This window comes from Scylla paramamosain, chromosome 31, assembly GCF_035594125.1.
Source record: "Scylla paramamosain isolate STU-SP2022 chromosome 31, ASM3559412v1, whole genome shotgun sequence".
Taxonomy (NCBI): domain Eukaryota; kingdom Metazoa; phylum Arthropoda; class Malacostraca; order Decapoda; family Portunidae; genus Scylla; species Scylla paramamosain.
In genome coordinates, this window is record NC_087181.1 from 14996500 (window position 1) to 15006499 (window position 10000).

The following is a 10000-nucleotide window of genomic DNA, read 5'->3' on the forward strand; positions in this document are numbered from 1 at the left end:
AATCTATGACGTATATTAAATCTAAACTGCAGAATAGTGACTGGCCACCATAACATAGATAGCTCTGGTATAAACACACTCCAAGTACTGTTATAGGAAGGGACAGGTAGTGACTTGCAGTGCTGTGAGGGACTTGTAGATTGAAAGGAATCACGACGTATGTTAATTTTAAACTGTGCAGAATAGTGACTGGCCCCCATAACATAGAGAGCTCTGGTTTAAGTCTTGTTACATTTAAAACTCAATTAAGTACTGTAGGATGCCAGGGTTCCTTAGAGAGGCAGGATGAAGGATACTGAGGAGATAGGAAGGTAAGGTTTTAATAAAGGATTGGTTAAGAGTATCACCAATTTGTAGGATATTAGGATTCAATAGCTCTGGTTTACATTTAGAACTCAATTAACTAGTGAAGAAATGAAGGATGAAGGATATTAAGAGGATAGAAAAGTAACGTGGGAGATTTTAAAAAGGATTATTTAAGAATATCACAAATTTGTAGGATATTAGGATTCCTTTAGTAGAGACGGGATGAAGGATAATAAAAGGATTAGATAGTAGGGTGGGAGATTTAAATAGCTGTTTAAGTACTATTCAATAAGGATATAGCAGATTTTTAAGTAAAGGATATCTCTAGATGTTGTAGGATATTAGGATATGAAGGATAATGAAAGGAACAGGAAAGCAAATATAGAAGATTTTGATAGTTGCTTAAGTACTGTTACATTAAGGATTAGGATAACTGGACACTAGGACGCCTCACTAGTAGAGACAAGATGAAGGATAATGAAAGGACGTTGCAATAAATATAGGAGCTTTACTTAGCTGTTATTTAAGCACTGGCATCTGAAGGATCTCACTAAATACCGTAGGATACCAGGATTCTTTTGTAGAGGCAGGATGAAGGATAGAAAAAGGACGGAAAATTAAGTAATGATAGGTCTGTATAGGATTATCTAAGTACTCGTATGTGAAGGATTTCTTTAAGTACTGTATATGATTCTTTGCTAGTAGAGGTAACATGAAGGATAATGAAAGGACAGGAAATAAAGTAATATAGGAGGCTTAAATGGGAGTCACTTGAGTACTGCAACATGAAGGATTCTACCAAAGTACTGTAGGATATTAGGATTCCTTTGGGAGGGCCAGGGCGAAGGATATTCAAAGGACAAAACAAAGTAATATAGTTTTAAAAAGAAGTCATTTGAGCTTTGCTACTAAGGGCATCCCTAAGTCCTGTAGGATCTCAGGACTCCATGGCAGGGGCGGTAGAGTGGAGGATGGTGAAGGGAAAGAGAATGGATCAATAAGGAAGGTTTAAATAGTTGTGTGAATAGCGATACACGAAGGATATCAGTAAGTACTGTAGGATACCAGGACTCCATGGCAGGGGCGGCGGGACGGAGTTGCAGCCGTGGAATGGAGTGCAGGATACTTTTCTAGCCTGTCTCTGCCGCGGCCCCGATATTGATTTGGGCCGCAGGACATCGCGTTGGCCTGAGGGACTCTAGCTGCCTCCCACAGGACTCCCTTCACTTCACCAGGACTTTGACAACCTGCATCCTAAACTAAATCCATGAGCATGAAACCCAGGGGCGGGGGAGTATGTTGAGTCCTGCTGTGGGTATCCTTTCCAAGCCGGCGTAGGATACCAGCGTAGGATACCGGGTGGTGTGTAGGAGAGAGGAGAGAGAGCAGTGCCTTCTGACAGGACATCTTTAAGTGTTAGGGGGCCATTGGGGGAGTGTGCCACCACCCCGTCTTGGACTTCTCCCTCTCCTTCTGTAGGATGTCGCTTCTGCACTCCTTCCCCTCCTTCTCCCCCTCTCTCTCTCACTCTCTCTCTCTCTCCTTCACTCCTTCATCACACTCCTACACCCTCCTTTTCCTCACTCGGTATCCTAGTATCCTTTTGTTTCTTAGTCCTTTCGTCATTTTCCTTCCCCCTTTCCTCCTCCTCCTCCTCCTCCTCCTCCTCCTCCTCCTCCTCCTCCTCCTCTTCGTTCCTTTTTCATCTCTCAAGTGCACCCTTCAAATTGTGAGTCTGTTTTCCCTAACTCTCTCTCTCTCTCTCTCTCTCTCTCTCTCTCTCTCTCTCTCTCTCTCTCTCTCTCTCTCTCTCTCTCTCTCTCTCTCTCTCTCTCTCTCTCTCATTTCCCGTGCCTCCTCCTGACATTTTCCTCCAATTTGTGTCCTTTCTAATTCCATTTTTTCCCCAGCCTCCAAATCCTATTCAATTTCCATTTTTTTTTTACTTTTTCCTTCCCTTTCTCGCTCATTTTTGTAACACTCATTATTTTCTCTTAACTACTCAGATGTTTTCCTCCCAATTTCTCCTCATCCTCTCCTTTTCCCATTATTGGTTTTCCCCCTTCCTCTTCATTCGTTTTTTTTTCCTCCCTCCTTTAATTTCCCGCCTGGTTTCCCACGCTCTCCTTTTTTTTTCCTTCTGGTTTATTTTGTCTTAATTACTCATATGTTTTCCTTCCAAATTTTCCTTCTTTCTTTTTCCTGTTACTGATTTCTCCCTTCATTCGTTTTTTTTTTCTTCCCTCTTCCCTTTAATTTCCCGTTTAGTTTTATCATTTCTTTTCCTGTCGTACTTTCTCTTAGCTACCAAGACTTTTCCTTGTTTTCCTTCATTGTTTCCCTTATCTTTTCCTTTTTTTTTCCATTAATGATTTTCCCCTTCATTAATTTTCCCTTTCGTTTCATTAATCGTTCAGTTTCCCATATTTTTTTCCTCCCACGTTTTCCTCATGGTGTCGCTTTTTCTTTTCCCTTTTTTTTTCCTTTTCCTTCACTGTGAATCTCGTTCGTTTTCCTCCATTTTTTTTCTCATCTTCCTTTTTCCCATTACTGATTCCCCATTTCACTCACTTTTCCTCTTTTTTTTCCCTTCCATCGTTTTAAGTTTCCTCTTTTCCCTTTCCTTTCACTTCCCGTTTAGTGCTTTCCCATGTTTTTCCTCCCCATGTCTTCCTTTTCCTATTTTTCTTCACTGAATTTCGACTGTTTTCCTTCACAACTTACATATTTCCCTCATTTTCCTTCATTCCCTCCTTTTCCTACTATTTATTTTCCCTTTCTTCAGTTCTTCTCGTCTAATTCCCCATTTTCCCTCCCATGTTTTATTTTCCTATTTGTCCTCCTCCTCTGAATTTCAACTGTTTTCCTCCACGACCTGTCTGTTTTCCTCCTGCCGCTTCGGCCTGTTTTCCCTCCATCTCTTTGTCTTCCTCCAGGTGAGACAAACAAGACTTTGTCAACAATTTGCTGCTCAGGTGAGGGAAGGAGGGACGGAGGGAGGCAGGGAGGGAGGGGAGGGAAGGTGAGAGGGATTTATGTAAGACGCAGATGATGAAAATGATAATAATGAAGGTGGTGGTGATGGTGGTAGTGGTGATAGTAGTGGTGGTGGTGACAGTGGTGGTTGAGATGGTGATAATAATGATAGTAATGATAGTCATGATAGTAAATGTAAAAGGGATGATGATAATGATATATACCGCTACTGCTGCTTATCATAATACAAAAATAATGATAATAGTTATACTGATGTTAGTAATGATAGTGATAATAATAATAATGATAATAATAATAATAATAATAATAATAATAATAATAATAATAATAATAATAATAATAATACCATTACTCCTCCTCCTCCTCCTCCTCCTACTACTACTATACTTCAATAAAATAACAATAATAATAATAACAACAACAACAACAACAACAACAACAACAACAACAACAACACCAACAAGACCACCACCACCACCACCACCACCACCAAGAACAAAAACAAAACGACAAAAATACTCAAAAATATGAGGAAAAAAAATCCTGCATAAGTGTTCATAATGAGAATAAAGGCGAGGCATCTCCTCTCTTTAGGGCTGAGGAGAAAGTTTAGAGAAGAGGGCCTTTGAGAGAGAGAGAGAGGGAGAGAGAGAGACCAGAGGGCGTAATAGAGAGGCCGCAGAGAGAAAGAGAGAGAGAGAGGCTGAGGTTATACCAGTATCTCTCTCTTTTTCTCCCTCTCTCCCTCTCTCTCTAACTCCTTCAGGTTAAATTGAGCTTCTGAATTAAAGAGAATATAATATGATACAAGGATACTACAAGATTAGGGATACGTGCATTATTGAATATACTGAGTAGAAGTGGCGGTGGGAGAAGGTAGTGTTAGAAAGCGTAAGATTCCTGGCAGTTTGAAAATGTGCCCCTTTTCTAAGGTGCTATGGTGTGGGTCCTTTGTCTTGTGTCTTTTGTGTGTGGCAGAGAGAGAGAGAGGGGGGTTGGGATTGTGTGTGTGTGTGTGTGTGTGTGTGTGTGTGTGTGTGTGTGTGTGTGTGTGTGTCGAATGAGGTTCCGCGTGTCACTTCGAGTCGCGTGGAATGTGTGTGTGTGTGTGTGGGTGTGTGGGTGTGTGGGTGTGTGTGGGTGGGTTACTGCAGTAGTGATTGTGCGGTACAGACACGCTCTCTTTCTCTGTTTGTTTTGTTTGTCCTCTTCTTTTTTTTTTCATCCTTTATCTCTTTCCGTGCAACAAGAAGAGTAGATATTGTTTTCTGTCAGTGTATTCTCTCTCTCTCTCTCTCTCTCTCTCTCTCTCTCTCTCTCTCTCTCTCTCTCTCTCTCTCTCTCTCTCTCTCTCTCTCTCTCTCTCTCTCTCTCCCCTCGTATGTCTCTTTACGCCTTTCGAACTGTAAAAAACACTTATACACGGCTGTTTTACCCTGTCCCTCACTCTCCCTTCACTCTCCCTTGCTCTCACTCCCTCTCCCACCATTAGTACACAGCGCGTGGAGGAATGCATGTATGGATGTATGGATGACAGACACAACACATGCAATACACCGCTTCTCTTGAGATAAGTGAGGTTAAGCAGCGGTGTGTTTGGTTAGTACTTGGATGGGTGACCACTGTAGCTACCAACACCACACGCTCTCAGGCAGTCAGTCAGGTGGTCGGTCAGTCAACAAGCGTCTCGTCTCGCCACGTCTCGATCGAAGGGAATGTTTTGACCGTGCAGGCGTGACTCACTCAGGTGTCCTGCAACAAACACACTTACGTACCTACTTCCGTGTTATGCGCTAGAGTGTAGGAGTGTTTTCTTTCCTTTTTTTTTATGTATTTTTGTGCTTCTCGTGTTGTTGTGAACCGATGACATCCGTGGTACACTTCTTCCTCCCTGATTTTATTTCTGATTCACTTTTCTTGTTTTTTTTTTTTCTCTCCAGGTACATTCCCTCTTTTTTCCTTTGGTACATTCATTCTTTCCTTTTTTCACGGCACAGTCCTTCAGTTTTTTCCATGGTATACTTCTATTTTTTCCTGGTGCACTTCTTCCTTTCTTCCTTTTTCCCCTGGTAGACTCCTTTCCTCCTTGTTTCCTCTTTTGTTTTCGTTTGTCGCCTTCGTCGTGTTTTGCGTAATGGTATGCACTGAACATTATTTTTATCATCTTTTCCTATTTCTTCATCCACGGAACTTCGATTTATTTTCCCTCTTTCACTCTCTTCTTCCTTTTCTTTTTTTTCATTTTTACGTAGATTATTGCAATTTTCATGGTTCAGTGAGGCTGGAGGCGACATCTGTGTCATATTAATAGTACAGATGTGTGTGTCTCTCTGTGTGTGTGTGTGTGTGTGTGTGTGTGTGTGTGTGTGTGTGATGAGATTGAATCGTCGCAGTTTAAGCCGCAATTATGCAGCGGTTAGTGCTAATTGCCATTACACAAACACCGCAAATGGCTGCGTTTGTTATGGACTATTGTACTGTTATTGTTATTATTGATGAGCTAACGACCTGACGCCCAGCCACCAGCCTTCAGGGATTTATTGACGTGGCTGTACATTGTAGCTTGTTATCCATCCTGGGGAGACAGATGATATACATTTGAGATACACTCGTGATTCACCTGCATTCCTGAACTGCTTGCGTGTTACCTCTTCCCTCAGCAACAGAGTAATAAAGTGCGTGTGTGTGTGAGTGTGTAGGTGTGTCTGTGTGTGTGGTGAAATAATTGTGATGACTCCATTATATTGTGAAGATTGGACCGTTTCTGTGTGTGTGTGTGTGTGTGTGTGTGTGATGTGGGTGGGGTGAGGACAGATGGGCGGGGTGTGGGCTGGTGGGTGTGGGTGGGTGGGTGGAGGATGGAGGGGCCTGGGTGGCAAGGGCGGCGGTGACTTAAAGCTGACTCCACCTCCAGGCTACCACACTACCACCGCCAGTACTACCACACTACTTCTACCACATCATCACCACCACCACCACCCACCACCACCACCACCACCACACATCTACACCACATATTTTTTAAAACTTATGTTACATCTTTCCTCACTGCCTTCCCTTCCCCCTTTCCTCTTCTCTCCTTCCTCCTCCTCCTCCTCCTCCTCCTCCTCCTCCTCCTCCTCCTCCTCCTCCTCCTCCTGCTGCTGCCTTCCTTCTTCCATGCAGGGGCAAGAAAGTCGTATACCTTGCCAGGTGAGAGGATGAATGCTGGTTACCTGTGCGAAGGTGATTAATATAGCATGAGACCTCCTCCTCCTCCTCCTCCTCCTCCTCCTCCTCCTCCTCCTCCTCCTCCTCCTCCTCCTCCTCCGCCACTACCGCGTCCTTCTCTTCGTGCCTCTTCATTCTTCCTTCTCGTCTTCTTCCACTATCATCAACAGATCCTCTCTTCTTTCTCATCCTCTTCCTTCTTCTTCCTTTTCCCTCTACTTCTTCTTTTTCTTTTTCATTTCCTTCATCTTCTTCGCGTTCCGTATGACCTTCTGCTCTCTCGTTTTCTTTCTTTTTTTTTTTTTGTTATTATTGTTTTGTTTTCTTCGTTTTCTTTTGAGTCACCCCTTCCCTTCGTTATCTGAGTCCGTTTTCTTTCGCTTCGTTTTTGTTTATTGCGTCATATTTCTTTCCTCGTTTTATTTTCCGAGAAGCTGATCCGTGAGTTATGTCTATTTATGCCAGTGGCTCTTTGTTATGGCTCTCTCTCTCTCTCTCTCTCTCTCTCTCTCTCTCTCTCTCTCTCTCTCTCTCTCTCTCTCTCTCTCTCTCTCTCTCTCTCTCTCTCTCTCTCTCTCTCTCTCTCTCTCATGAACGTCGTCTTCGGCAGCTTCATCAATTTTACATGTCATTAAAGAGAGAGAGAGAGAGAGAGAGAGAGAGAGAGAGAGAGAGAGAGAGAGAGAGAGGAGGAGGCGGACAAAGAAAGCAAACAAGACAAGAAAAAAATACATAGGAAAGAGTCAAGGAGATATGCAGTGAAGGAAAAGGAAGTGGAGAGGAGGAGGAGGAGGAGGAGGAGGAGGAGGAACTAAGTTTAGACTCACCTTTAAGTAATTTGGTGTGGTACAAGACCCGACCTGGCATTTAAAATTTCTACCACCACCATCATCACCACCACCACTACTACTACTACTACTACTACTACTACTACTACTACTACTACTACTACTACTACTACTACTACTACTACTACTACTACCACACACACAAGTGTTCCATATATATTAGTTTCTTTTTCCGTAAAATCCGTGTATTATTTTTTCATTTTTTTCTCTCATTTCTCTCTCTCATATTTTGGTTATAATCTCTAAATGAGGTTTTCAGAAACAGAGGTAAAGAAAATCTATACTTGTGTTATATTTAGAGGGAAGGAGGCTCAGGGAGGGTAAGGAGGACGAGGAGGAGGAGGAGGAGGAAAGAAAAGGAGGAAAAAATAATTGGAGAATATTTCGGTTCCTTATTGATTATTTAAATTTTGCTGCAAGGTTGTGGAATAAAGACGATAATTAATACTATTCTTACTACTACTACTACTACTACTACTACTACTACTACTACTACTACTACTACTACTACTACTACTACTGTTGCTGCTGCTGCTACTGCTACTGCCACTACACAAACATCCGGGGAAGCTGTACATGGAGCAAGATTGTGTTTATTGCTGGAGGTAAATTGGCTGGAGAGAAGGAGGGAAGGAGAGGAGGCAAAGAAGTAAGTGGGGAAGGAAAGAGGGAAAGAGAGAAGAAGGGAAAAGGGAAGTGGATAAGGGTATGGATGGATAAATAGAGAGGAGGAGTAGGAAGAGGAGAAGGAGGAGGAGGAGAGAAGGTGTAAATAGAGAGGAGAAGTAGGAAGAAGAGGAGAAGGAGGAGGAGGAGAGAAGGTGTAAATAGAGAGGAGAAGTAGGAAGAAGACGAGAAGGAGGAGGAGGAGAGAAGGTGTAAATAGAGAGGAGAAGTAGGAAGAAGAGGAGAAGGAGGAGGAGAGAAGGTGTTAGAGTAGGAGTAAGAGGAAGAGGAAAAGTAGGAGGTAAAGGAGGAAGAGGAGGAATAATTGGATGGCAGTTTTTGCAGATTGACTGAAGTTTTGTGTGCGTGATTCCTTAAGTTAGAGAGAGAGAGAGAGAGAGAGAGAGAGAGAGAGAGAGAGAGAGAGAGAGAGAGAGAGAGAGAGAGAGAGAAGCCAGCCATCCGTCAAAGACAAAGGAAGATGGAAGTTTTATAAAGGGCATCAAAACCTCATTTTTTACTCACCCTCTCTCTCTCTCTCTCTCTCTCTCTCTCTCTCTCTCTCTCTCTCTCTCTCTCTCTCTCTCTCTCTCTCTCTCTCTCTCTCTCTCTCTCTCTCTGTTATTAATACTTTTGATCACTCCATTATGAGAATCTACCAATACACACGATACAAAAAAGAACACAAAAAATAACCAATAAAATATAATACAATCTCTTGAAACCAACCAACAAACAGTCAACCACCATCACCACCTCAACCACCACCACCACCACCACCACCACCACCGCTCTCAAATGCCATAAGAGATGCCAGGTAGCTACACTCTGGGCCTGGTTAGTTAAGCCTGTCAACGTTAGGGAAGGCGTGATTGAGTGTAAGAGACGGAGGGAAGGAGGGGGAGAGAAAGGTGTTGGATGGCTGGATGGGAAGAAAAGAGGTAAGGGGAAGGTCGAGAGAGATGGAGGAGGAAGGTAAGGGGAGGAAAGATGGAGGGAAGTAAGAAGGTGGATGTGGATGGATGGGAGGGAAAAGGAGTGGAGAGATGGAGGGGAGGAAAGGGGGAGGGAGGAGAAGTGCTGGATTGGAAAGGCTAGGTGAGGGACGGGAGGAGAGGCGCATGGGAGGAAAAGAGGTGAGAGGAGGTGGAGGAAAACGTGAGGGGAGAGAGGAAAAGGGGCGCAAGGGATCAAATTAGGACCTCTTATAAGCCAGCGGAGGGAGAGAGAGAGAGAGAGAGAGAGAGAGAGAGAGAGAGAGAGAGAGAGAGAGAGAGAGAGAGAGAAGTGATAGTTTATTTCATTATTTATTGTTCTTTTTATTCCTATTTTTCAGAAAGCCTCATTTTGACCTTGGATATATTCTCTCTCTCTCTCTCTCTCTCTCTCTCTCTCTCTCTCTCTCTCTCTCTCTCTCTCTCTCTCTCTCTCTCTCTCTCTCTCTCTCTCTCTCTCTCTCTCTCTCTCTCTCTCTCTCTCTCTCTCTCTCTCTCTCTCTTCTCTTCTCTCTTCTGTGTGTGTGTGTGTGTGTGTGTGTGTGTGTGTGTGTGTGTGTGTGTGTGTGTGTGTGTGTGTTTGTGCGCGCGCCCTATATCTAATGATAGGCAAATCTACGACCTACTCGTAGATTGTACAAAAGACATTTTTAGTGGAGAATACAATCATGAACTCCCTTGCGCAATAATTCACGAAATTTTGAACCCGAGTAACTAAATTGTGTGTGAAGTGTGATATCTTGCCTTGCTAATTGATGACTTGCAGTGTTGAGTGTTGATAATTTTAGTTGATTTTTTATTTTTTTTTCATCGTAAGTTTGTGTTTTTCTAGTTTTTTTTTTTATATCCTTTCTCTGCGCTGTACAAAACACTTAAAAAACGCATATATGAGAGAAAAATGCAAAGGAGAGTATAAATATTTGACTTTCCTGCTAGTACAGTGTTTAGATGCGTCTGTGAAAAAAAAAAGTTGATGTT

General features: G+C 42.8%; 1 protein-coding gene across 5 annotated transcripts in view; it reads left to right on the forward strand.

Moving 5' to 3' along the window:
- Positions 1-10000, forward strand: part of LOC135088696 (solute carrier family 4 member 11-like) — a 204083-nt gene that overhangs the window by 124607 nt on the left and 69476 nt on the right. The window lies entirely within an intron of this gene.